The 26,880-nt window shown below is 36.5% G+C and overlaps 1 long non-coding RNA gene across 2 annotated transcripts in view; it reads right to left on the bottom strand.

Moving 5' to 3' along the window:
• Positions 1-26,063, bottom strand: part of LOC116274926 — a 60,494-nt gene extending 34,431 nt beyond the window's left edge. For both annotated transcript variants that reach the window (XR_004183764.1, XR_004183765.1), the window contains exon 1: positions 25,801-26,063. This is a non-coding gene — a long non-coding RNA (uncharacterized LOC116274926). The remainder of the gene's footprint in view (positions 1-25,800) is intronic.
• Between the last annotated feature and the right edge of the window lie 817 nt (positions 26,064-26,880).

Genomic DNA, 26,880 nt, shown 5'->3' with positions numbered 1-26,880 from the left:
TCTGCAGAGGTATCTGCTGCTTTGTTATTGTTTACTGTGCCCTGCCCCCAGAGGTGGAGTCTACAGAGACAGGCAGGTTTCCTTGAGCTGCTGTGAGCTCCACCCAGTTCGAGCTTCCCAGCAGCTTTGTTTACCTACTTAAGCCTGAGCAATGGCGGGCGCCCCTCCCCCAGCCTCACTGCTGCCTTGCCGGTAGATCACAGACTGCTGTGATAGCAATGAGGGAGGTTCCGTGGGTGTGGGACCCTCCCAGCCAGGTGTGGGATATGATCTCCTGGTGTTCCTGTTTGCTCAAAGCGCAGTATTGGGGTGGGAGTTACCCGATTCTCCAGGTGTTGTGTGTCTCAGTTCCCCTGGCTAGGAAAAGGGATTCCCTTCCCCCTTGCGCTTCCCAGGTGAGGCAATGCCTCGCCCTGCTTCAGCTCTCGCTGGTCGGGCTGCAGCAGCTGACCAGTACCGATCTTCCGGCACTCCCCAGTGAGATGAACCCAGTACCTCAGTTGAAAATGCCGAAATCACCGGTCTTCTGTGTCGCTGGCGCTGGGAGTTGAAGACTGGAGCTGCTCCTATTCGGCCATCTTGCTCCGCCCCTAAAGCGTAACTTCTGAGGGAACATGGGTGCTAAATAGATCCAGTGGTCTTTTGTACTTCATTGGTAACAGAGATGAGCTGAGGGGAAGGAGAAGAGAGGCTCCTTTCCTAAGACACGAGTCAAGGAACTTTTACTTTGCTCCTATGAGCAACATAAGGAACCAGGAGGAGACACTGCCTCAGCCTTGACCAGCGCAGAAGGCAAAATGCCATAATGACACAATCCTTGCCATGGAGTTCAACAAACCTTCCTCCACCATGATGAAAATCTTTTCTCTGTGGCCTGTGAGAATGCAATTCATGTCAGGTGATCTAACTGAAGAGTCATCAGAAGCATCAAGCAGATTGCTGGTTGTGATGGTTAATATTATGTGCCACTTGGACTGGACTAAGGGATGCCCAGATAGCTGGTAAAACATTATTTCTGGGTATCTCTATGAGGATGTTTCCAGAAGAGATTAGCATTTAAATCCATAGACTGTGTAAAGAAGATTGCTCTCACCAGTGTGTTTGGGCATCACCCAATCAATTGAGGCCTGAATTTAAGAGGATGGTTGAATTTTATCTCTCTGCCTGAGCTGACATCATCTTTTTCTGCCCTGGTTCTCAGACCTTCAGACATGAATCTAGACTTACACCTTCTCCATCCTCCTCTCTCTACCCACTAGTTTTCAGACCTTCACACTTAAACTGGGTTGTATTGTGTTGACTCCTGATTCTCAGGCCTTTGGGTTCGGATTGAGATACCATTACCGACTTTCCTGTACCTCCAGCTTATAAATTCCAAGGGTTTTAAGGGCTCAGGCCTTTGTCCCTGGCTCTGAGCCTCAGTCCTTAAAACTCTTGGAATTTCCTGAGTGATAGAAATGGCTTTTATTAGTAATAAGTCCCTTTTTAACACATGTGAGTTTATGCTATGAGGTGGGGTCCTAGATAGCCTCAGGATAGAGCTGGTCACCAGAAAGATCCAAGTGATTTGAGAGTTGGAATTCCTAGAAGATAACATAGGAGGAAAGCTAGATGACCTTGGTTTAGTGATGACTTTTTAAATACAAAATCAAAGGCATGGCTCATGAAATAAAGAATTGATAAGCTGGGTTTTATTAAAATTAAACATCCCTGCTCTGCAACAGACACTGTCAAGAGAGCTAAAAGATAAGCTATAGACTGAAAGAAAAATATTTGCAAAAGACAGTCTGATGAAAGATTGTTATCTGAAATACACCAACAACTCTTAAAACTCAACAATAAGAGAATAAACAATCTGATTAAAAACTGGACCAAAGATCTTAACAGTCATTTTCCTGAAGGAGATATGCAGATAGCAAATAAGCATATGAAAAGGTGCTCCATGTCATATGTCAGGAGGGATGTGCAAATTAAAACAATGAGATACCACTACACATCTATAATAATGGCCAGAATCCAAAAGAATGACAATGCCAAATGCTGGTGAGGATGAAGCAACAAGAACTCTCATTCATAGCTGGTAGGGATTAAAATGATAGAGTCACTTTAGAAGACAGTTTAGCTGTGTCTTACCAAACTAACCATATCTTTATTATATGATCCACCAATATTACTCCTTGGTATTTACCCAAATGAGATGAAAACTTAGGTCTACACAAAAAACCTGCACATGGACATTTAGACCAGATTGATTCAGGACTGCCAAAACTTAGAAACAACCAGTATGTTCTTCAGCAGGTGAATGAATAAACTGTGGTACATCCAGGCAATGGAATATTACTCAGAGCAAAAAAGGCATAAACTATCAAGCCATAAAAAGGCAAGGAGGAAGGCCAGGCATGGTGGCACATGCCTGTAATCCCAGCATTTCAGGAGGCTGAGGCAGGTGGATTTATTGAGGCCAGGAGTTTGAGATCAGCCTGGCCAACATGGTGAAACCCCATCTCTACTAAAAATACAAAAATTAGCCAAGGGTGGTGGTGCATGCCTGTAGTCCCAGCTGCCTGGGAGGCTAAGATATAAGAATCGCTTGAACCCGGGATGCTCTGGGAGGTGGCGGTTGCAGTGAGCCCAGATCATGCTGCTGCACTCCAACCTGGGCAACAGAGGAAGACTCTGTCTCAAACAAAAACAAAAACAAAAATAAAAAACCATGGAGGAAACTTAAATGCATATTACAATGTGAAAAATCCAATCCGAAAAGCCTGTACACTATATAATTCCAATTATTGCCATTCATGAAAAGGCAAAAAAATGGAGACAGTAAAACGATCAGTGGCTGACAGGAGTTGGGGGGATAAAAGGGATGAATAGAGAGAACAGGATAATTTTAAGACAGTAAAAATACTGTATGATACTATAATGGTGGATAGATGTCATTACAAATTTCAAATCTATAGAATATAGAATACCAAGAAGGAATACTAACATAAACTGAGGACTCTGGTTAATAATCATGTGTCAGTGTAGGTCCATCAACTGTAAGAAATGTACTACTCTGGTGGGGGATGTTGACAACGAGGAAGGCTGTGCATGTGCGGGGCAGGAAGACTTGGGAAATCTCTGTACCTTCCACTAAAATTTGCTATGAACCTAAAACTGCTCTAAAAATAATAACTATTGAAAAAAATCCCATCCCCAGAGAATTGTCACTATTTGACATATCTGGAAATTCCTGGAAAATCTTTATTTGCAGGACTTGTCGTTATTTGACTTGTCTCAGATCTTGCTCAGTGAAAAAAAGCCCTATCCCCAGAGTGTTTTTCAAAAACAATCAGAGGAAATTGTTTCACATTGCACTTTACTGAGCTAGTGATACCAGTAGTGGCAAACAGACGAAGACCAAAAGACCTAAAAAGAATATGTAGAAAATAAAATCTCCATGAGGGATTTGAAAAATCCAACATATTCCTGAGAATGCGGAAGGCAGAACAATGTGCTTGTCCAGAAAAAACACCTGAGAACCCCCTTATATTTCAACTCTGGCTGATGCTGAGACCCTTTGCAATCAGGAAGTGAGGCTAAAGCAAGGTTTTAAACTATTGGAGGCCCACTATACACATGGAGACCTTAGGTGAAGAGTAGAAGACTTATTGTTTTAAAGGCACTTAAGGAAATCTATGTCCAGTCATTACTTGACTACAAAGTTAACCAAGGAGAAACGTCAGCAGCTATATACAAGGAATACAGACTTCACAGAATCAGTCCAGACAAGTCACTGAACAAAACGAGCAGTGAAAAAGAACAATAACAAACAGCAACAACAGTAAACTCTGGAGGGAATAGAGACCTGATTTCCAGAATTGCCACAATCTATCTTTTACAATGTCTACCTTTCAATTAAAATTATGAGACATGGGAAAACCCAGGAAAGTATGGTCCATACAGAAGGGAAAAATAATAGTTCACAGAAATTGTCCTTAAGGAAGCCCAAATATTGGACTGCTAGACAGAAACTTTAAATCAGCTTTTATAATATGTTCAAAGAACTAAAATCACATCTAAAACATTAAAAGAAGGTCTGAGAGTGTTTTGTCAAATAGAAAATAACAATGAAGAGATAGAAATTATAAAATAATTTGAATAGAAATTTTAGAGTTCAGAAGTATAATAACTAGAATAAGAAATTGATTAGAGAGGCTCAGCAACAGATAAGAGTTAGCAGAAGAAAAAAATCAGTGAACTTAATATAAATTGGCCGGACTTGGTGGCCCATGCCTCTAATCCCAGCACTTTGGGAGGCCAAGCTCAAGACCAGCCTGGCTAACATGGTGAAACCCTGTCTCTACTAAAAATACAAAAATTAGCCAGACATGGTGGCGCATGCCTGTAGTCCTGGCTACTCAGGAAGCTGAGGCAGGAGAATAATTTGAACCCGAGAGGCAGAGGTTGCAGTGAGCCGAGATCATGCCACTGCACTCCAGCCTGGGTGACAGAGTGAGACTCCCTCTCAAAAAGAAAAAAAAGAAGATAAATTAATTGAAATTATTCATTCTGAAGAACAGAAAGAAAAAAAGAAGAAAAAGGAATAGAGCCTAAGATATCAAACATCTAACATATGCATAAGGGAAGGCCCAGAAGGAGAGGAGGGAGATAAAGAGGCAGAGAGAATATTTGTAGAAGTAACGACCAAAAACATTCCCAATTTGATGAAAATCATTAATCTACACATCCCAAAAGCTCAACAAACTCCAAGTAAAATAATTGAAATTATTGCACACTTAGACATATCATAGTCCAAATTGTCAAAAGCCAAAGAAAAAAAGATAATCTTATTTTATTTATTTTATTTTACTATTTTAGTTTTTTTTCTGAGATGGAGTCTAGCTTTGTCGCGCAGGCTGTAGTGCAGTGGCGTGATCTCAGCTCACTGCAAGCTCCGCCTCCTGATTCATGCCATTCTCCTGCCTCAGATTGCTGAGTAGCTGGGACTACCTTGCCCGCCACCACGCCCAGCTAATTTTTTGTATTTTTAGTAGAGACGGGGTTTTGCTGTGTTAGCCAGGATGGTCTCCATCTCCTGATCTCGTGATCCGTCCGCCTCCACCTCCAAAAGTGCTGGGATTACAGGCATGAGCCACTGCGCCTGGCCCAAAAAAGATAATCTTGAAATAAAAATGACTCATCATTTCAAGGGATTGTCATCCAAGAATTCTGTGTTCATCAAAACTATCCTTCAAAAGCAAAGGGAAATTAAGATATTCTCAGAAAAACAACTGAAAGAATTTATGACTGAAAGACATGTACTACAAGAAATATAAAGAGAGTACTCAGGCTGAAGTGAAACAACACTAGATAGTAACTTGAAACCACACAAATAAATAAAGAACTCTCATAAAGGTAATTATGTAAGTGAATATGAAAGACCAGTATAAATTTATATTTGTTGCTATCTCTTTTTGTCTCCTATGTGACTTAAAAGACAACTGCATAAAGCAATAATTATGAAACTTTTTATGGGTTTATATGAATGAAGTTGTAGTTTATATGATAATAACAGCATACAGAAGGGGAAGGAAACAGAGCTAAACTGAAGAAAAGTTTTGGCATTAAGCCAAACTAAGAATTAACTAAAAAAAAAAAAATAAAAGAAACGACAAGTGAATTAAAATGGTATACTGGAAAATATCTATTAACATACAAAAAGGCAGTAATGGAGGAATAGCGGAACAAATAAAGATGTAAAAACAAATATTCAGATGACAGCCATAAATTATATTAAATGTAAATAGGTTAAACACTCTAATGAAAAGGCAGACATTGACAGAATGGATTTAAAAAACATAACCCAACTATGAGCTGTATACAAAAGATACACTTCACAAGGACACAAATAAGTTGAAAGTAAAAAGATCGAAAAAAAAGATACACTGTGGAAATAGTTACCAAAAGAGAGCTGGAGTGCATATGCTAATATAAACACTATTCTCAACTGGGCCAGAAAGGAAATCACTGCTCTTCCTTTATGACTTAACTTCTATTTGTCTAGAATTTAATAATTATCTTTTCTTATTTGCTTAGTTTTCCATGTATTTATTTGATTCCATGCAAATTCCTCACAATCATCTAAATCTCCTTTCAAAATGTTCAAACACATCAAGTATTCCAATTTTATGTTCCTAATGGTATTTCTCATAGAGTCTTCTGCCATGATAATATGTATGGGTTACCCTCTATGCCTGCATTTTTCATCCTAGTATCTCCCTTCATAACATCATGGTTATTAGTTTCATCTCATCTTGGATTGAAAATACTGCTTCTGGTTTGCCAGGCCTTCCTCTTTCTTGGTTTGTTCCCTCATTTTGGTAGAACTCAGCCTCCAAGAGCTTCCTGAGAGAAGGAATACGAAATTTTTTTTTAAGAAATTTCCTGCCAGCGTGTTTATTGTATTCTGAAACTTGCTTGAAATTTGGCTCAGTATAAAATGTTTGGTTGCAAGTCATTTTCTTTCAGAATTTTAAAGGCATGTCTCCAATGACCTTGAACTTCCTATACTCCAATATGAAATATTCAACAATTTTGATTTTTATTTATTTCTATGTGACCTATTTTTTCTTTCTGAAACACTATCTCCACTGTACAAAAATTTTACAGTGACGTGCCTTGGTATGAGTCTATTTCATCTGTTTTCTGGGACACTGTGGGTTCTTTTTTCCTACTTCCTATGGATATTTAAAGATCTAGCTTACATATAAAATTTGCTGATCAGTGAAAGGCATAGAGGAATAAAATACAATCAGAAAAAGCCAAGAGGCTCTTAATCACTGATCTAGGGACACCCTAATACAGGTGGGTTCTGGCTAACTCAAGAAAGAGGAGGGAAAGATGTTTAAAGGGAAAGAATGGATTAGTTGTTTTAATAAGTATTCAGCCCCAATTGTAGTAACTAGGACAGAAAAACAGAGAGACTGGCAAAATGAAGTTTTTGCGTGGAAGGTTAGTAGTTCTGGGTCATTTTGAGGACAGGTTTCCTCTCAATAAAATATAATATACATTATAGCCTTAATCAAATATTTTAATATGAGCTAGTCTTTCAGACTCAGAATGCCTTTTATTTTTTATCATGTCTACAAACCTCTGCCATGTAAAAAAAAAAAAGATTTTTTAAAATTATTATTCTTTAAGTTCTAGGGTACATGTGCGCAACGTGAAGGTTTCATGCATAGGTATACATGTGCCATGCTGGTTTGCTGCACCCATCAACTCATCATTTACACTAGGTATTTCTTCTTATACTCTCTCCCCCAGACCCCCATCCCCAACTGGCCCCGGTGTGTGATGTTCCCTGCCCTGTGTCCAAGTGACCTTATTGTTCAGTTCCCACCTATGACTGAGAACATGTGGTGTTTGGTTTCCTGTCCTTGTGATAGTTTGCTGAGAATGATGGTTTCCAGCTTCATCCATGTCCCTGTAAAGGATATGAGCTCATCCTTTTTTATGGCTGCATAGTATTCCATGGTATATATGTGCCATATTTTCTTAATCCAGTCTATCACTGATGGACATGTGGGTTGGTTTCAAGTCTTTGGTATTGTGAATAGTGCCACAATAAACATATGTGTGCATGTGTCTTTATAGTAGCATGATTTATAATCCTTTGGGTATATACCCAGTAATAGGATTGCTAGGTCAAATGGTTATTCTAGTTCAAGATCCTTAAGGAATCACCAAACTGTCTTCCACAATGGTTGAACCAATTTACACTCCCACCAACAGTGTAAAAGCGTTCCTATTTCTCCACATCCTCTCCAGCATCTATTGTTTCCTTTTTAATGATTGCCATTCTAACTGGCATGAGATGGTATCTCATTGTGGTTTGGATTTGCATTTGTCTGATGACCAGTGATGAGCATTTTTTCGTGTGTCTGTTGGCTGCATAGGTGTCTTCTTTTGAGAAGTGTCTGTTCGTATTCTTTGCCCACTTTTTGATGGGGTTGTTTTTTTTCTTGTAAATTTGTTTGAGTTCTTTGTAGACTCCGGATATTAGCCCTTTGTCAGATGGGTAGATTGCAAAAATTTTCTCCCATTCTGTAGGTTGTCTGTTCACTCTGATGGTAGTTTCTTTTGCTGTGCAGAAGCTCTTTAGTTTAATTAGATCCCATTTGCCTGTTTTGGCTTTTGTTACCACTGCTTTTGGTGTTTTAGTCATGAAGCCCTTGCCCATGCCTATGTCCTGAATGATATTGCCTATGTTTTCTTCTAGGGTTTTTATGGTTTTAGGTCTAACATTTAAGTCTTTAATCCATCTGGAATTAATTTTTGTATAAGATGTAAGGAAGGGATCCAGTTTCAGCTTTCTACATATGGCTAGCCAGTTTTCCCAGCACGATTTATTAAATAGGGAATCCTTTCCCCATTCCTTGTTTTTGTGAGGTTTGTCAAAGATCAGATGGTTGTAGGTGTGTGGCATTATTTCTGAGGCCTCTGTTCTGTTCCATTGGATTATCTCTGTTTTGGTACCAGTACCATACTGTTTTGGTTAATGTAGCCTCGTAGTATAGTTTGAAGTCAGATAGCATGATGCTTCCAGCTTGATTCTTTTTGCTTAGGATTGTCTAGGCAATGCGGGCTCTTTTTTGTTTCCATATGAACTTGAAAGTAGTTTTTTCCAATTCTGTGAAAAAAGTCATTGGTAACTTGATGGGGGTGGCATTGGATATTATCCAGGAGAACTTCCCCAACCTAGCAAGGTAAGCCAACATTCAAAATCAGGAAATACAGAGAACACCACAAAGATACTCCTTGTGAAGAGCAAATCCAAGACACATAATTGTTAGATTCAGCAAGGTGGAAATGAAAGAAAAGGTTTTTAGGGCAGCCAGAGATAAAGGCCAAGTTACCCACATAGGGTGGCCCAGGAGACTAACAGCAGGTGTCTCGGCAGAAGCCCTATAAGTCAGAAGACAGTGGGGGCCAAAATTCAACATTCTTAAAGAAAATAATTTTCAACCCAGAATTTCATATCCAGCCAAACTAAGCTTCATAAGTGAAGGAGAAATAAAATCCTTTACAGACAAGCAAATGCTGAGAGGTTTTGTCACCACCAGGCCTGCCTTACAAGAGACCCTGAAGGAGGCACTAAACACGGAAAGAAACAACCGTTACCAGCCACTGCAAAAACATGCCAAATAATAAAGACCATCGATGCTATGAAGAAACTGCATCAATTAATGGGCAAAATAACCCGTGAACACATTAATGACAGAATCAAATTCACACATAACAATATTAACCTTAAATGTAAATGGGCTAAATGCCCCAGTTAAAAGACACAGACTGGCAGTTGGATAAAGGGTCAAGACCCATCAGTGTTCAAAAGAGACAAAGAAGGCCAGTACATAATGGTAAAGGGATCAATTCAACAAGAAAAGCTAACTATCCTAAATACATATGCACCCAATACAGGAGCATCCAGATTCATAAAGCAAGTCCTCAGAGGCCTACAAAAAGACTTAGACTCCCACACAATAATAATGGGAGACATTAACACCCCACTGTCAATATTAGACAGATCAATGAGACAGAAGGTTAACAAGGATATCCAGGACTTGAACTCAGCTCTGCAACAAGCAGACCTAATAGACATCTACAGAACTCTCCACCCCAAATCAATAGAATTTATATTCTTCTCAGCACCACATCACACTCATTCTAAAATTGACCACATAATTGGAGGTAAAGTACTCCTCAGCAAATGTAAAAGAACAGAAATCACAACAAACTGTCTCTCAGACCACAGTGCAATCAAATTAGAACTCAGGATTAAGAACCTCTGCCATTTTTTGCCTGAAACATATATTTTTTGAGGTGTAAGTCTTTCATAAAATGTTAACTCTAAATAGGATTGGAATGAAATTTAAGAAAATATGTTCTATTATCAAAATTCTAGTGCTCAATTCTTTTCTTTTTCCTTTGAAGCTGAAATCAAAACATTTAACTTAAGCTATACTACCATAAGTACATAAAACAGTATTTTTAGACAATATACTGCTAAAGCAGAAAAGAGAGCTTTTGAAGGATAGGAAGTGATAGGGTTAACTAGAAAATGTGGCAAATATTTTGATTGAATATTATTTTATTTGCAGTGTCTTCTCTCTATTTAAATCCTGTGACATAAAGATAAATAAATTATATGTGGTCTGTAAAATATTTAATATCAGCTTTTCCAAAGTACACTTTTCTTTTTTTCCAATCTGTGAAGATTGACAAAGGGAATTTAACAAAGAATTTCTATTCTTTCTTTCTTACCTCATCTGGGAGATGAACTTAGTAGATACACCAATACCTAACTATTCTATTCCCAAGTTATTTTAATTATTAGGATAAAAAATTTTTGTTCCTCAAGGCAGTAATACTTCAACAGTTTATTGGACTTTACCAGAGGGAAAACACTTCTAAGGATGTGATTCATTAGGTCTGGGCTCTCAAGCATTGAATGTAGACATTTATCTAAAAACTAGATGAATGACACCAAACAAAAATTAAAACTTAAAAATGAGAAATTTAATGTGTCCATGGATTAACTTTTATTATCTTGCTATTAATAGTTAAAGCAATGACTAATGAAAGCTGAATGAGCCTTGTAAACCTAATTTTAAAAATTATATACCCTAAGAATAATTTTTGGTTGCAAGATTTAAGATGATCATGTTTCTAGATACTCAAAAGATATTCTTGATCCCTCTCTTATTCAACCCCTTAAAAACTGTTAATTGTGTAGTGAGGCTTCTTGCTCAAAATGGAAAGGAAAAAAATGCCAGATTTTTAAAAATGTGGTAAATGCCACAGAAATTTGAGGAGAAGGAGGCAGAAACTATCAAATATTTGCAAAGTGCATTTTAAAACTGACAAAGTAAAGGAACACATATGAAACTAGAAGTCCAACTGGAAAATATGTATTTACCTGAATCACTACTAGTAAAAATGTATTATTTTGAATTGAGAGGGTGCTCACCTGTTAATATTCCTCCATAGCATTACTATTTATTCTCACATCTAAAATTTTTAAAAAGTTAAGTTGCCCTGTTCTTTTGGGTTTAGCACTAAAATCCTGAATTACCACCAAAGGGTACATATTATTCTGATCAGGATAGTCCTACAGTTTGAAGATTTTAATTCTATCTAAAAGTAGAGCTCTGGCACTTTTCTTCCCACTTGTTCCCAACAACAGTATCCTGTAGTTTGCAAAGACTAGCTGAGTGATGAATCAGACAGAACCTAAATTAACTCTGTGAGCCTTTTAATGTTGACTTCTGACTCACAAAAGTACACTATCATATGAGAGGATTATACCACCAGGCTTCAAATAACCACATGAATAACTCCTATTATAGAGATTGCATTAAAGTGTATAAGTGGTTTGAATGGACACATGCTCTTGAAGTCCAGACCTCGTGAGCATAAATTAGTCAAAAAATAAGCCTCCAAGGTGCTGCCAGGAGTGATGTTCCAAACCATTAAAAAGCACACAATTCTTCCAGTTAGCATTCACCATGGAAGTTGTTCTCATTATGACGAATGCCAAAGTCGTCCGTGAAATGCCTTCCCTTCACAAATGCAGAGCAAAGACAGCAGAATGAGATAGTATACAAATTAATGAAATTCTCACAGTGTAATTTTTGAAACTTCTTATGAAACTCTTTAAACCAGAAGAAAAAATTTAAAAACAGCATATTTATATTTGTTTTAAAACAGCACTTTTGATACCATTTTAATTCAGTGATTATGAGATTTCATGTATTCAAGTATTTGAGTGCTTGTTTTTGCTTAATCTTCTGTTATCAATTTTAAATTTTATTGTTTTATAGTGAAGAATAAGGTCTGTATAATTTTTATTTTTAAAAATTATCAGGGTTTTCTTTGTAGTCTATTTATGATCACATTGTCCATGGATTCCTGAACAATTTGTCCTTTGTTCATGGGGCACATATATATAGTGTGTATGTATAAAAAATTTTCTCCTGGGTGCAGTGGCTCACACCAGTGATCCTAGCACTTTGGGAGGCCAAGGTGGGTGGATCACAAGGTCAGGAGTTCAAGATCAGCCTGGCCAAGATGGTGAAATCCGGTCTCTACTAAAAATACAAAAATTAGCCAGGCATGGTGGTGGGCACCTGTAATCCCATCTACTCAGGAAGCCGAGGCAGATAATTGCTTGAACCCGTGAGGTGGAGGTTGCAGTGAGCCGATATCATGCCACTGCCCTCCAGCCTGGGTGACAGAGCAAGACTCCATCTCAAAAAATAAAAAATAAAATGAAAAACTTTCCAAGTTGATCCAGACTTTCATTTAGTGAGGACCTTGTTTTAAAATTTCCAATTGAAACTTTAATCTAATAGAATACTAGTTTCCAAATACAAAATAAACCTATGGGGCTTTGGTAAAGTGTGAAAATGACAGATTATAATATTGCCATGTAAAAATAGCTACAATATTGCCATATAAAAAATAGGCAAGAGATTTCTACTTCTTGGAAAATGGAGTGGAAGTACTTTCCCTTATTTCTCCCAATAAGTACAAATAAAATCCGTAAATATGATAGATGAGACAAATACAAGAAGATTCTGGAAGATGGAGAGAAGAAGGCAGACTGACTAGAAATCACAGGACCTGAGGAATGCCACAGTGGTTAAGTTCCCTGGGTTTTCTTCTTGCCTCATATATTCCATTCTTAGAGCTCAAGAACCTGAAAACTTGGAAATGCTAATGAGCACAGACAAAAAAGAAATTATCCAACAAAACTTGCTATCTCTAACCGAAGAACCAGAAAAGGAATAACTTAGCAAGACTAAAAACTTATAAAAGCAATAATCACTCTACTCCAGCTGAAGCCCACAAAAAAACCGTGGTCCCACCCGCACCTCCATCAGTAAAGGCCAAGTGGGCAGCCTAGATTTTCACTTTTGTAAGGTTGTAATAAGGATCCCTAACATTCCCGCCTGGATGATACTAGAAAAGGAAAAGTACGGAGCTAGCTTTCATTCCACCAGTTAGGTGATGAGCATATCCATCCCCATCATGTCAGTAGAGACAAAATGGAGGGCCTGGATTGTCACCCCCACCTGCCAATAATGACTTATTCCATCCCTTCTATGCTGGGACTACACCAGAGGAAATCTAATGGAGAGCCAAACTTTCATTATTATTCCCTGGTAATGAAATATCACCATACGGGTGTCAGTGGAAGCCACCGTGGGGAGATGGAACTCCCACCTTTGCCCATCAGTGACAAGGAGTCTCTCCTGCTCAGGTGTCAACAGAGGTTGGGTGGAGGACTTTTCTTTTCTTTCTTTTTCTTTTTCTTTCTTTTTTTTTGAGAGGGTCTTGCTCTGTCGCCCAAGCCAAAGTGCAATGGTACAATCATAGCTCACTGCAGCCTCCCACTCTTGAGTTCAAGCTTTCCACCTACCTAAGCCTCCCAAGTAGCTGGGCTACAGGTATGAATGACCATGTCCAGCTAATTAAAAAAAAAATTTTTTTGTAGAGTTAGGGGTCTCATTACATTGCCCAGGTTGGTCTCATCTTTTGGGCTCAAGTGATTCTCCTGCCTTGGCCTCACAAAGTCCTGGGATTACAGGCGTGAGCCACTAGGCCCAGCTTGAGTGGAGAACTTCACCTTTTACTTCCAGCTGGAAGTAGTGAGGTGATGCCCTCACTTTCCCCTCCAGAGCACTATAAAAAAAATTAAACCAGCTAAAACAAAAAGTTTACAAAATATCCAGAGTTTCATAACATAATATATAAATGTTCAGGATGCAATTAAAAATTATTCATACTAAGAGCAAGGAAGATCTCAAACAGAATGAAAAAGACAACCAGTAAATGCCAATACCAAGATGACAGAAATGTTAGAATTTTCTGACAAAGGTTTTAAAAAATGCATTGAATGAAAATGAAAATATAACACATCAGATTTGTGGAACACAGCTAAAGCAGGACTTAGAGGGAAATTTATGCAGTAAATGTATAACTTTAAAAAAAGAGGCCAGGTGCAGTGGCTCACGCCTGTAATCCCAACACTTTGGGAGGCCTAGGCAGGTGGATCACTTGAGGTCAGGAGTTTGAAACCGACCTGGCCAACATGATGAAACCCTGTCTCTAATAAAAATACAAAAAATTAGCCGGGCATGGTCGGGGCACCTGTAATCCCATCTACTCAGGAGGCTGAGGCAGGAGAATCTTTTGAACCTGGAGGCGGAGGTTGCAGTGAGCTGAGATCATGCCACTGTATTCCAGCCTAGGTGACAAGAGCGAAATTCCATGTCAAAAAAGAGAGGGAAAATGGCAAATCAACAATAGAAGGTCTCACTTCAATAACTAAAAAGCCAAGAGCAAAATAATCTCAAAGCAAGCAGAAAGAGGGAAAGAATAAGGATAATAACAGAAATCAATGAAGTTGAAAACAGAAAAATAGCAGAGAAAATCAATGAAGCAAATCACTGGTTCTGTGAAAAGAGCAATAAAACATACAAATGTCTAGCAATACTGGCAAAGAAAAAAGAAGAGAAGACACAAATTACAAACATCAGAAATAAAACAGGGGATATCACTACAGAAGAAGCAGATATCAAAATGATAATAAGGGAATACAACACACATAAATTTGACAATTCCTTGATAAACACAAACTATCACAACTCACCCAATATTAAATAAATGTGAATAGGCCTGTAACTATTCAGGAAATTGATAACTTAGAATTCCTGAAAAAGAATCCTCCAGGCTCGAATGGTTTTACTAGAGAATAGTACCAAATATTTAAAGAAGAATTAACAGTAATTTTATATAATCTGTTCCAGGAAAATAGAAAAGAATATTTCCCAATTCATTTTATGATATCAAAACTAGACAAAGACAGTACAAACAATAACAGCAACAACACAGACCAAAATCGTTGATGAATATTGATGAAGAAAACCTTAACAAAATATTAGTAAATAAATTTTAACAACATATAAAACACATTATCTACCATAATATAATGCAGTTTATCAGTGGATGCAAAGATGGTTCAGTTTTTATTTTTTATTTTTTATTTTTTGAGACTGGGTCTTACTCCGTCTCTCAGTACAGTGGTGCGATTCGGCTCACCACAACCTCCACCTGCTGGGTTCAAGCAATTCTCCTGCCTCAGCCTCCCAAGTAGCTGGGATTATAGGCATCTGCCACCATGCCTGGCTAATTTTTGTATTTTTAGTAGTGACAGGGTTTCACCATGTTGGCCAGGCTGGTCTTAAACCCTTGACCTCAAGTAATCCACCCACCTTGGCCTCCCAAAGTGCTGGGATTACAGGCATGAGTCACCATGCCCAACTGATTGTTCAATATTTAAAAATCAATATTCAAAATCAGTCAAATCAATGCTATTAAACAGACTAAAGAAGAAAAACACAAGATCATATCAATTGAGAAAGAAAAGGCTTCTGGCAAAATTCAAATCCCATTCACATTCACAGAGAGAGAGAAAAAAAAAATCAGAAAAGTAGGAATAGAAGGGAACCTCTTTAACTTGATAAAGAGCAACTACCAAAACCTTACAATAATATACTTAATGATGAAAGAATTTCTGCTTCCCCTCTAAGATTAGGAAAAAGGCAAAGATGTCCACTCCTTCCATTCTTATTCAACCTAGAACTTAAAGTTCTAGTCTGTGCAATAAAGCAAGAAAAGGAAATTAAATTATACACATTGAAAAGGAAGAAATAAACTGTCCATATTTGCAGGTGACATTATGATCCACATAGGAAATCCCAAATAATTTATAAAATACTCTTAGAACTAATAAGTGAGTTCAGCAAGGTTGCAGGATATATGATAAACATACAAAAATCAATTGCATTTATTTTTCTTTTTCCTGTCTTTTTAAAATATAAAATATTTTTACTTTTAATTTTTGTGGTTACATGGTAGATGTATATATTTATGGGATACATGACATACTTTGATATAGGCATGTAATGCATAATAATCACATCAGGGTAAATGGGATATCAATTACCTCAGGCATTTATTTCTTCTTTGTGTTAAAAACAATCCAATTATTTTCTTTTAGTTACATTTAAAATGTACAATAAATTATTATTGACTATACTCACTCTGTTGTGCTATCAAATACTAGATCTTATTCATTCTAACTGTTTTTTTGTACCCATTAGCCATCCTCCCTTCCCTCTAGCCCCTAACTACCCTTCTCAACTTATGGTAGCTATCACTCTACTCTCTGTCTCCATGAGTTCAATTGTTTCACTTTTTAGCTCCCACAAATAAGTAAGAACATGCAAAATTTTTCTTTCTTTGACTGGCATATTTCACTTAGCAGGACATATTACAGTTCTATCCATGTTGTTGCAAATGATAGCATTTCATTCTTTTTTATGGCTGCACAGTACTTCATTGTGTATATGTACCACATTTGCTTTGTTCATTCATCTGTTGATGGACACAAGTTGCTTCCAAATCTTGGCTATTGTGAATATTGCTACAACAAACATGGGAATGAAGAAATCTTTTTGACACACTGATTTTCTTTCTTTTGGATATATACCAAGTAGTGTAATTGCTGGATCATATGGTAGCTCCATTTTCAGTTCTTTGAAGAATCTCCAAACTGTTCTCCTTAGAGGTTGTACTAATATATTAATACATTCCCACCAACAGTGTACAGAAGTTTCCTTTTCTCCACATCCTCACCAACATTTGTTATTGCATGCCTTTTGGATAAAAGTCATTTTAACTGGGATGAGATAACATCTCATTGTAGTTTCAATTTGTATTTCTTTGATGATCAATGATGTTAACCAGCTTTTTATATACTTGTCATTTTTATGTCTTCTTTTGTGAAATGTCTATTCAGATGTTTTGCCCATTTTTAAATATGATTCTTGGATTTTTTTCCTATAGAATTGTTTGAGATCCTTATATATTCTGGTTATTAATCCCTTATCAGATGGATAGTTTGCAAATATTCTCTCCCATTCTGTGGGATGTCTCTTCACTTTTTTAAATTGTTTCCTTTGCTGGGCAGAAGCTTTTTAACTTGATGTGATACCATTTGACTACTTTTGCTTTAGTTGCTTGTGTTTGAGGGGAATTAATCAAGAAATTTTTGCCTACTCCAATTTCCTGAAGAATTTTGCCAATATTTTCTTTTAGTAGTTTTATAGTTTGACATCTTAGATCTAAGTCCTTAATCCATTATGATTTGATTTTCGCACATGATGAGAAGTAGGGGTCTAGCTTCATTCTTCTGCCTATAGATATGTAGTTTTCCCAGTACAATTTATTGAAGGTACTGTTCTTTCCCCAAGGTATGTTCTTGGCATGTTTGTCAAAAATGAATTCACTGTAGAAGTATGGATTTGTTTCTGGGGTCTGTATTCTGTTCCACTGGTCTATGTGTTTTTATGCTAGTACCATGCTGTTTTGATTACTATCACTCTGTAGTATAATTTAAAGTCAGGTAATGTGATTCCTTCAGTTTTATTCTTTTTCCTGAAGATAGCTTTGGCTATTCTGGGTCTTTTGTGGCTCCATATAAATTTTAGGATTTTTTTTTCTATTTTTGTGAAGAATATCATTGGTATTTTTATAAGGATTTTGTTGAATCTGTAGATTGCTTTGGGAAGTATGGACATTTTAACAATAATGATTATTCCAATCTTTGAACATGGAATATCTTTTCATTTTTTGGTTTTGTCTTCAGTTTCATCAGTGTTTTATAGTTTTTATTGTAGAGATTGTTCACTTTTTTAGTTAATTGCTAGGTATTTAATTTTATTTGTAGCTACTGTAAATGGGATTACTTTTTAAATTTCTTTTTCAGATTATTCACTGTCAGCATATGAAAATGCTACAGATTTTTGTATGTTGATTTTGTATCATGCAATTTTACTGAATTTGTTTTTCAGTTATAATAATTTTCTTATGGAGTCTTTGGTTTTTTCCAAATACAAGATTATATCATCTGCAAACAAGGATAATTTGACTTCTTCCTTTCCAATTTAGATGTCCATTATTTTTTCTCTTGTCTGATTGCTCTAGCTAGGATTTCCACTACTATGTTGAATAACAGTGGTGAAAGTGGGCATCCTTGTCATATTCCATACTTAATATGTCATCCATATTAAGTATGATACTAGCTGTGGGTCTGTCATATACGGCTTTTATTATGTTGAGGTATGTTTCTTCTATACCCAGCTTTTTGAGGAGTTTTGTCATCAAGAGTTGTTGAATTTTACCAAATGCATTTTCAGTATCGTTGAAATGATCATATGGTTTTTGTCCTCTATTCTGTTGATATAATGTGTCACATTGATTGATTTGTGTAAGTTAAACCAACCTTGCATCCCTGTGATAAATCCCACTTGGTCATGTTGAATGATCTTTTTAATATGTTGTTGAATTTGGTTTGCTAGTAGTTTGGTGAGGATTTTTGCACTCATGTTAATCAGATATATTGGCCTGTAGTTTTCTCTTCTGATGTCTCTTTGTCTAGTTTTGGTATCAGGGTATTATCCTGACTTTTAATGGCAAAAAAAATCAATTACTTTTTAATAATACTAGCCTTGCAGAATAAGTTTGGAACTATTCCCCCTTCCTCTATTTTATAAAATTTTTTGAATAGGATTGGTATTAGGTATCCTTTAAATGTTTGGTAAAATTCCAGTGAAGCCATTGAGTCCTGGACTTTTCTTTGCTGGGAGACATTTTATTATAACTTCAATTTTGTTACTTGTTATTGGTCTCTTCAGGTTTTGGATTTCTTCATGGTTTAATCTCAGTTGTATGTGTCTAGGATTATATCCATTTCTTCTAGGTTTTCCAGTTTATTGGCATGTAGTTGCTCATGGTAGCCTCTAATGATCATCTGAATTGTTGCGTATTGGTTGTAATGTGTTCTTTTTCATCTCTAATTTTATTTATTCAAGACTTCTTTTTTTTCTTAGTCTGGCTAAAGGCTAGTCAATTTCATTGATCTTTACAAAGAACCAACTTTTCATTGTCTTGATCTTTTTTTGTTTTCTTTATTTCAGTTTCATTTACTTTTACTCTAGTCTTTATTTTTTTTTTCTATTAATTCAGGGTTTGATTTGCTCTTGCTTTTCTAGTTATTTAAGATGCATCATTAGGTTGTTTATTTGAAGATTCTCTATGTTTTTATGTAGGCTCTTATAGCTATAGACTTCCCCCTTGGTAGTGCTTTTGCTATATCCCATAGGTTTTGATATGTTATGTTTCCATTATCATTTGCTTCAATAAATTTTTCAGTCTCCTACTTAATTCTTAATTCATTGACCCACTGGTCATTCAGAAACATGTTATTTAATTTTCATGGGTTTGCACAGTTTCCAAAATTCTTCTTGTTATTAATTTTTAGTTTTATTACATTGTGATTAGAAAAGATACTTGATATTATTTCCATTTTTTTATGTTTTAAGACTTGTTCTGTATTGAGAATAATAATGAGTATTCTGCAGTCATTGGATAAAATGTTCAATAATTGTCTATTAGGTCCATTTGGTCTATAGTGCACATTCAGTCCAGTGTTCCTTTGTTGATCTTCTGTCTGGTTGATCTGCTCAATGCTGAAAGTGAGGTGTATAAGTCACCAGCTATGATTATATCAAGGTCTCTCTCTAACTTTAATAACATTTGCTTTATATATCTGGGTGCTCCAGTGTTGGATGTATAATATATATTTGTAATTGTTATATCCGTTTGCTGAATTGACCCATTTTCATTACATAATGACCATTTTCATCTCTTTTTATAGTTTTTGTCTTGAAATTTATTTTCTCTGATACAAATATAGCTACTCCTGCTTTTGTTTGGTTTCCATTTGCATAGAATACCTTTTTCCATCCGTTTATTTTTGGTCTGTGTGTGTCTTTGTAGGTGAAGTGTGTTTCTTGTAAGCAACAGATCACCAGGTCTATTTTTTTTTTTTTTTTAAATCTATTCAGCCATTCTATGTCTTCTGATAGGAGAGTTTATTCTGTTTAAATTCAATGTTATTATTAATAAGTAAGCTCTTACTCTTGCTATTTTGTAATTTGTGTTCTGGTGTTCTGTGATATTCTCTTCCTTATTCCTTCCTGTTTTCCTTTTAGTGAAAGTGATTTTCTCTGGTGGTATGTTTTAATTTCCTGCTTTTTATTTTTTGTGTATCCATTGTATGTGTTTTTATTTGAGGCTACCATGAGGCTTGCAAATAATTTGTTATAATCCATGATTTTAAACTGATGACAGCTTAACACTGATTGCATAAACAAACAACCAAAGAAAAAACTAATAAATCTCCACACTTTGTTTGTCCTATCACTTTTTAACTTTTTTTTTTCTAGTTATATCTTATTGTATCATCTATGTCTTGAAAAGTTGGAGTAGTCATTATTTTGATTAGTTCCTCTTTTAATCTTTGTACTTAACATATGAGTAGTTTATACACCACAATTGTTGTTATAAGATTCTGTGGTTTTCTGTGTATTTACCATTACCAGTGAGTTTTATACCTTCAGAAGATTTATTATTACCAATTAATGTCCTTTTTTTTTCAGATTGAAAATCTCCCCTTAGCATTTCTTGTAGGACAGATCTAGTGTTGATGAAATCCCTTAGTTTTTGTTTAGAAAATATTTATCCTTCATGTTTGAAGGATGTTTTCACTGGATATACTATTCTAGGGTAAAAGTTTTTTCCTTAGAACTTTAAGTATGTCATGCCACTCTCTCCTGGCCTGTAAAGCTTCCACTGAATAGTCTGCTGCCAGAAATACTGGAGCTCCACTGCATGCTATTTGTTTCTTTTCTCTTGATACTTTTAAGATCCTTCCTTTATCCTTGACCTTTGGAAGTCTGAATATTAAAAGTTTTGAGGTGTCTTCTTTGGGCTAAATCTGCTTGGTCTTCCATAGCATTCTTATACTTGAATATTGATATCTTTCTCTAGGTTTGGAACATTCCCTGCTATTATCCCTTTGAGTAAACTTTCCACCCTTATCTCTCTCTACCTCCTCTTTAAGGCCAATAACTCTTAGATTTGCCCACTTGGGACTATTTTGTAGATCTTGTAGGCATGTGTCATTGTTTTTTATTCTTTTTTCTTTTGTCTCCTCTGACTGCATATTTTCAAATAGCCTGTCTTAAAGCTCACAAATTCTTTCTTCTGCTTGATCAGTTCTGCTGTTAAGAGATTCTGATGCATGCTTCAGTATGTGAATTGCATTTTTCAACTCTAAAATTTCTGTTTGATTCTTTTTAATTATTTCAATCTCTTGCCTGACAGCTATCTGTCAGACAAATAGCTGTTTTAAGGAAACTCAGTGAAATTCAAAATAACACATGAATTATCTGTCTGGATGGTCACATATCTTTGTCTCTCTGGGATTGTTTATCAAAATCCCAGCAAGGTTTTTTTGTGGCTATAGATAAGATTATTCTAAAATGTATACACAAACTAACAAAACAAAACAAAACAAAACCACAAAAGAAACTAGAAAGCTAAAATGATTTTGAAAGAAAGTAATGTGGGAGGAATCAAATAAGCTTTGATTCGAAGCTTATTATATAGCTACAGAAATTAAGACTACTTGGTATTGGTGGAGAGATAGTCTTATAGATCAGTGAAGCATAACCCAAAACCCAGAAATAGACCCATATGAATATGCCCAACTGATTTTTGTCAAAGGTGCAAAATAAATTAAATGAAGGGGAAAGAGACCTTTAAACAAATGATGCTGGAGCAATTGAAAACCTATAGGCAACCCACTCCCCATCAAAAAAAAAATTTAAAAACCAACCTGAATTTATGTCTCATATATTATACAAAAAGTAATTCAAAATGAATCACAAAATTAAATGTAAACCATAAGACTATAAAGCTTTCAGGAGAAAAAAAAAAAAAAAAAAAAAAAAAAAAAAAAAAAAAAAAAAAAAAAACCATAGGGGAATTCTCTGGAATCTACGGACAAGGCAAAGAATTCTTAGACTCAATCCCAAAGCATGATACATAAAAGAAAATAATTGCTAAATCAATTTGATTAAAATTTGAAACTTTGGTGAGTGAAATACCCTATTTAGAAAATATTTGAAACCATGTACCTGACAAAATGTGGATCTAGAATGTATAAAACCCTTAAAATTCAATGGTAAAAAAGCAAACAATCCAGCCAGGTGTGGTGGCGCACACCTGTAAACCCAGCTCTTGGGAAGAATGAGGTGGAAGGATTGCTTAACCCCTGGAGTTTGAGACCAGCTTGGGCAACATGACAAGACCCCATCTCTATTTTAAAAATAAAAACGTTAAAAAGAATTTTTTAAAGCAAAGAATCCAATTAAAACATGGGATAGGAAAAAATTATGAAGAGACATTTTACCAAAGAAGATATACAGATGGGCAGATAAAAATAAGATGCTCAACATCATTAGTCATTAGAGAAATGCCAAAAATCACAACGAGCTAACACTAAGCACCTAACAGAATGACTTAAGAGAAAATAGTGACAACACCAAATGTTGGTAAAAATGAGGAGGAATTGTATCATTCATACATCGTTGGTGGGAATTAAAAATGGTACAGCTACTCTGGAAATAGTTTAACAGTTTCGTTAAAAGTTAAACATGCAAACACTTTTCAGCCCAACGATTTCACTCTTGGGCATTTACTCTAGAGAAATGAAGACATGAGTTTACACAAAAACTTGTACTTTGATATTTTTGGTAGCTTTGTAATAGCCAAAAACTGAAAATAACCCAGATATCCTTCAACAGGTCTATGTGGTAAAACAAACTGGTATATCCACATCATGAAATATTACTCAGCAATAAAAAGTATTGATACACACAACAACCTATTGTAATCACCAGAGAATTGTACTGAGTGGAAAAAAATGCCAAAAATTGACACATTGATTATTACATTTATATAACTTTTTTTTTTATTGAGACAGAGTCTCACTCTGTCACTCAGAGTGGAGTGTTCTGTCCCCTAGGGTGGAGTGTTGGGGTGCAGTGGCATGATCTCAGCTCACTGCAACCTCCACCTGCCAGCTTCAAGTGATTCTCCTGCATCAGCCTCTCCAGTAGCAGGGACTACAGGTGCTTGCCCCTACGTCCAGCTAGTTTCTGTATTTTTAGTAGAGATGGGGTTTTGCCATGTAGGCCAGGTTGGTCTCAAACTCCTGACTTCAGGTAATCCACCTGCCTCGGCCTCTTAAAGTGTTGGGATTACAGGCATGAGCCAAGGCACCCAGGCATTTATATAACATTCTTAAAATGACAAAATTATAAAGCTGGAGAAGAGATTAGTGGTTGCCAGGGCTTGAGGAAGGGGTCAATGGGAGAGAAGTAAAGGCGGCTATAAAAGGGCAACCAGAGGGATCTTTGTGGTTATGGAAGTGTTCTGTATCTTGATTGTTATCAATGTCTATATCCTGGTTATGATATTGTTCTATATTGTATTCCTAAGATGCTACCACTGAGGGGAACTGGGTAGGTAAAGGGTATACTGGAATCTCTTATAATATTTCTTACTCCTTGTGAATCTACAGCCATGTCACAACAAAAGATTTAATTTTAAGATACAATTTTTTAAAACAGGCAAGCTATTTGGACATTTACCAAGAAACCATAAGAGTGACAGAACAGAAATATTATATGGCAAACCTGGGGAGGGAGCAATAAAATATAAGGAAGAAAGTGAGGCTTCCAAAAATCAAGAAACCCCCATGGGCAATATTGATGTTTACATTAATGTATATATAAACTACAGTCAACTACTTGCTGAGGTAAAATTGACTGACTGAGATCCACTAGTTGTGACCTACTAAAAGATTTCATCTTGAGAGAAGGAAGGATAGAAAGTGAATCTTAAATTGATAAGCACTCTTTCTTCACAATATGGTTTAGATACTTCAATATAAGACATTAAGAGTAAGATCCTATCTGAACATTCTTGTTTTACTTGACTGCAATATCCTGTGATTTTTCTCAGAGATCATTTATTCTACCCTTCTAAATATGTGAACTGAAAATTGATGGTAGTTGGGAATCCTACCTTTTTATCTCCTATTTGGGTGGTGTTAACTGCAACAAAGCAGAATTTTTTGCAGTTGTTCATGTAACTTAATGGACAAATTGATGACTTTTTCTCTAGTCACTGCTATTGCCTCTCTACATTTCACATTATTTAATGCTTACTCCACCATTAAATTGCTACAGTCCTAATGTGATACTGATGGCTAATTTTTACCGAGTACTTATTGCATGCCAGACACATACTAGGCACTATTATTTATAAACTATTTATACATTTGTTAACTCCTTAATAAGTATCATTTAATATTTATTAACATGTATTAACTTCTTAACAACCCTATGGGTTAGATTTTGTTATTATTAACTTTTACAATGAGATACAGAAAGGTACATTAGTTTACTCTAGGTAATTCCTATGCTACTAAATATTATAGTGAAGCCAGGACACAAATTTCAGTGATTTTAACTTTAGAGCTCATGCTTTTAGTCACTGTGCTTTTTAATTTTATTATTTTTTTTTCAGAGACAAGGTCTTGCTCTATTTCCCAGGCCAGTGTGCAGTGGTGCAATCATGGTTCACTGCAGCCTCAACTTCCTCGGCTCAAGAGATCCTCCCACCTCAGCCTCCTGAGTAGTTGGGACTACAGGTGCACACCACCATGCCCAGCTAAATTTTTAACTTGTTTTAAGGAGAGGAAGTCTCATTATGTTGCCCAGGTTGATCTTGAGCTGCTGTCCTCAAGCAATTCTCCTGCCTTGGCCTCCCAAAGCACTGGCATCACAGGTGTGAGCCACCATGCATGGCCTTAACCACTGTACTTTATGGCCTTTCATGAAATTGTATTATGTAGTAACGTATATGACAGGTCTCTAAAAGCTGTGTGATGCAAATATAAGACGTGATAGATTCTAACTAGTTTTGCCTTGCATTTTGGTACAGCCAGCTGACTGAATTTGGGTTAATGATATGTGGGCAAAATGATACATGTCACTTTCAGGGCTAACCCATAAAGCCTTCCTACCGTGATCTTCCATTTGATTCTCTATACTTTAACTGAATAGAAAGAACTTCAAGGACATAGAGGAGGTCTGAACTACAAGGTAGAAGGAGTTTGCATCCCTGCATTGCTACTGAGAGAAGAGCTAACTAACCAGGAACATCCACATCGAACTGTTGCTTGAATAAGAAATAAACTTTCAGTATTTTAAACCATTTAAATTTGGCATTGTTTATCATTAGCCAACCTTGAGTAAACACAAGATGTTAGTAGTAGTGTTATTGTCTGAGTTATCTTCTGTCTTTTGCTCTTTTTCTTTTCTTATATAAAGTCAAATCCTTAATTCTCCAAGATTTTGTTTACAGCCCTCTTTATTTCTTTTACTCAATCATCTGCTCAGGAATTTTATGTTTGGTGATCTGTTCCATGTGAGTAAATATGAAGTTTCCTCTCTCTTCGTCTCTCTTATTTATTTTTAATTTTTAAATACTGTCATTGCGTATATTTGAGGTTTGCAACATGATGTTATGGAATACATAGAGATAACTATAGAAACATAGATAATGCAATGGCTATTACAGTGAAGCAGATTAACATATCTATAATCTCACATAGTTACTTCTTTTTGTGATAATAACAGCTAAAATCTAGTTATTTAACAAAAATCCCTAACACAATACAGTTTTATTAACTTGTTCCTTAGGTTGTACCTTAGATCTCTCATTCTTCTTTCAGAGGGATAGTATTTTCCTGTCATTTGGTCACCTCTATCTAGGTGTCCTTTTCCTCACCGGAGCTGCGTGGCCCGGCCATAGCGATTATAACTGACGACTGACGCCTGAGCTCTATACATTTCCACTTTATGCCTCCTCCCTAGGTTTACTTTCTTCCCTGTTCTGCTGTCTCATACGCCAGTACAAAATGGCGCTCTTCCTGGTTCTTCATCACCCATTTTCCCCCGCCCCGGAAAATGATCAACTTACAGCGCAGGCGCCATCCCGTGCCCGGGAAAATTACTAACGGACTGCGCAGGCGCAACATGACCTCCGACCGAAGAAACCGAGACCTACCTGGCCACGCCCACCGCAGGGCCACCATCATCGCCGTGGCCCGACCTCCGCCCCTGCCGGTCTATATAAGGCATTACACTGCCACCAATAAACGAGACTTGATCAGGATACTGTCTTGTCTGCATTTCTCGTGTCTCTTGTCCCCCCGAGTTCCCACTCCCTCTTCTAGGGCCTACATTGACGATCCCGCGGGACGGGACAAGTTATGACTAAATCTACCTTGTCTTCACTAATCTGGGCCCTGACATGTCTACTTCTGTGCGCCCAGACTGGGAATATAATCTTGAATTTATCTTTGATTATTTTCTGTCCTCCCTCTCTCTCCTCACAATTCAATCAATTGTCCTAATATTCTCCCTCTACAGCCCACCTCTTTTCTGTCCTCTCTTTTCATTTTCTATTGTCATTGTTATTTCCTCATTGCATAACCCCTCCTGAACTCTGTAACATCTTCCTAACTGGAATTTGAATTCAGATCAGGTTCACTTCAGTCTCTTTCTTTCCTGCATAATCAAAGCTCTAATCAAGTCACGCTAAAGTCACTGATGGCTAGGCTATTAACTGCTGTAATAATTTTAAATGTCACAATTTAACATCCAAAATCATCAAACAATAATAATAAAAATAATTCTTAGTTTCATCTCATTCTCCTATACCCCAGTAGATGCTTTATGTGCCAGCTAAGCAGCATAGCATTAAACATAAACAGTCTAGGCCATT

Source organism: Papio anubis, chromosome 5, assembly GCF_008728515.1.
Source record: "Papio anubis isolate 15944 chromosome 5, Panubis1.0, whole genome shotgun sequence".
NCBI lineage: Eukaryota > Metazoa > Chordata > Mammalia > Primates > Cercopithecidae > Papio > Papio anubis.
This window is presented reverse-complemented; position numbering and strand designations above follow the sequence as displayed.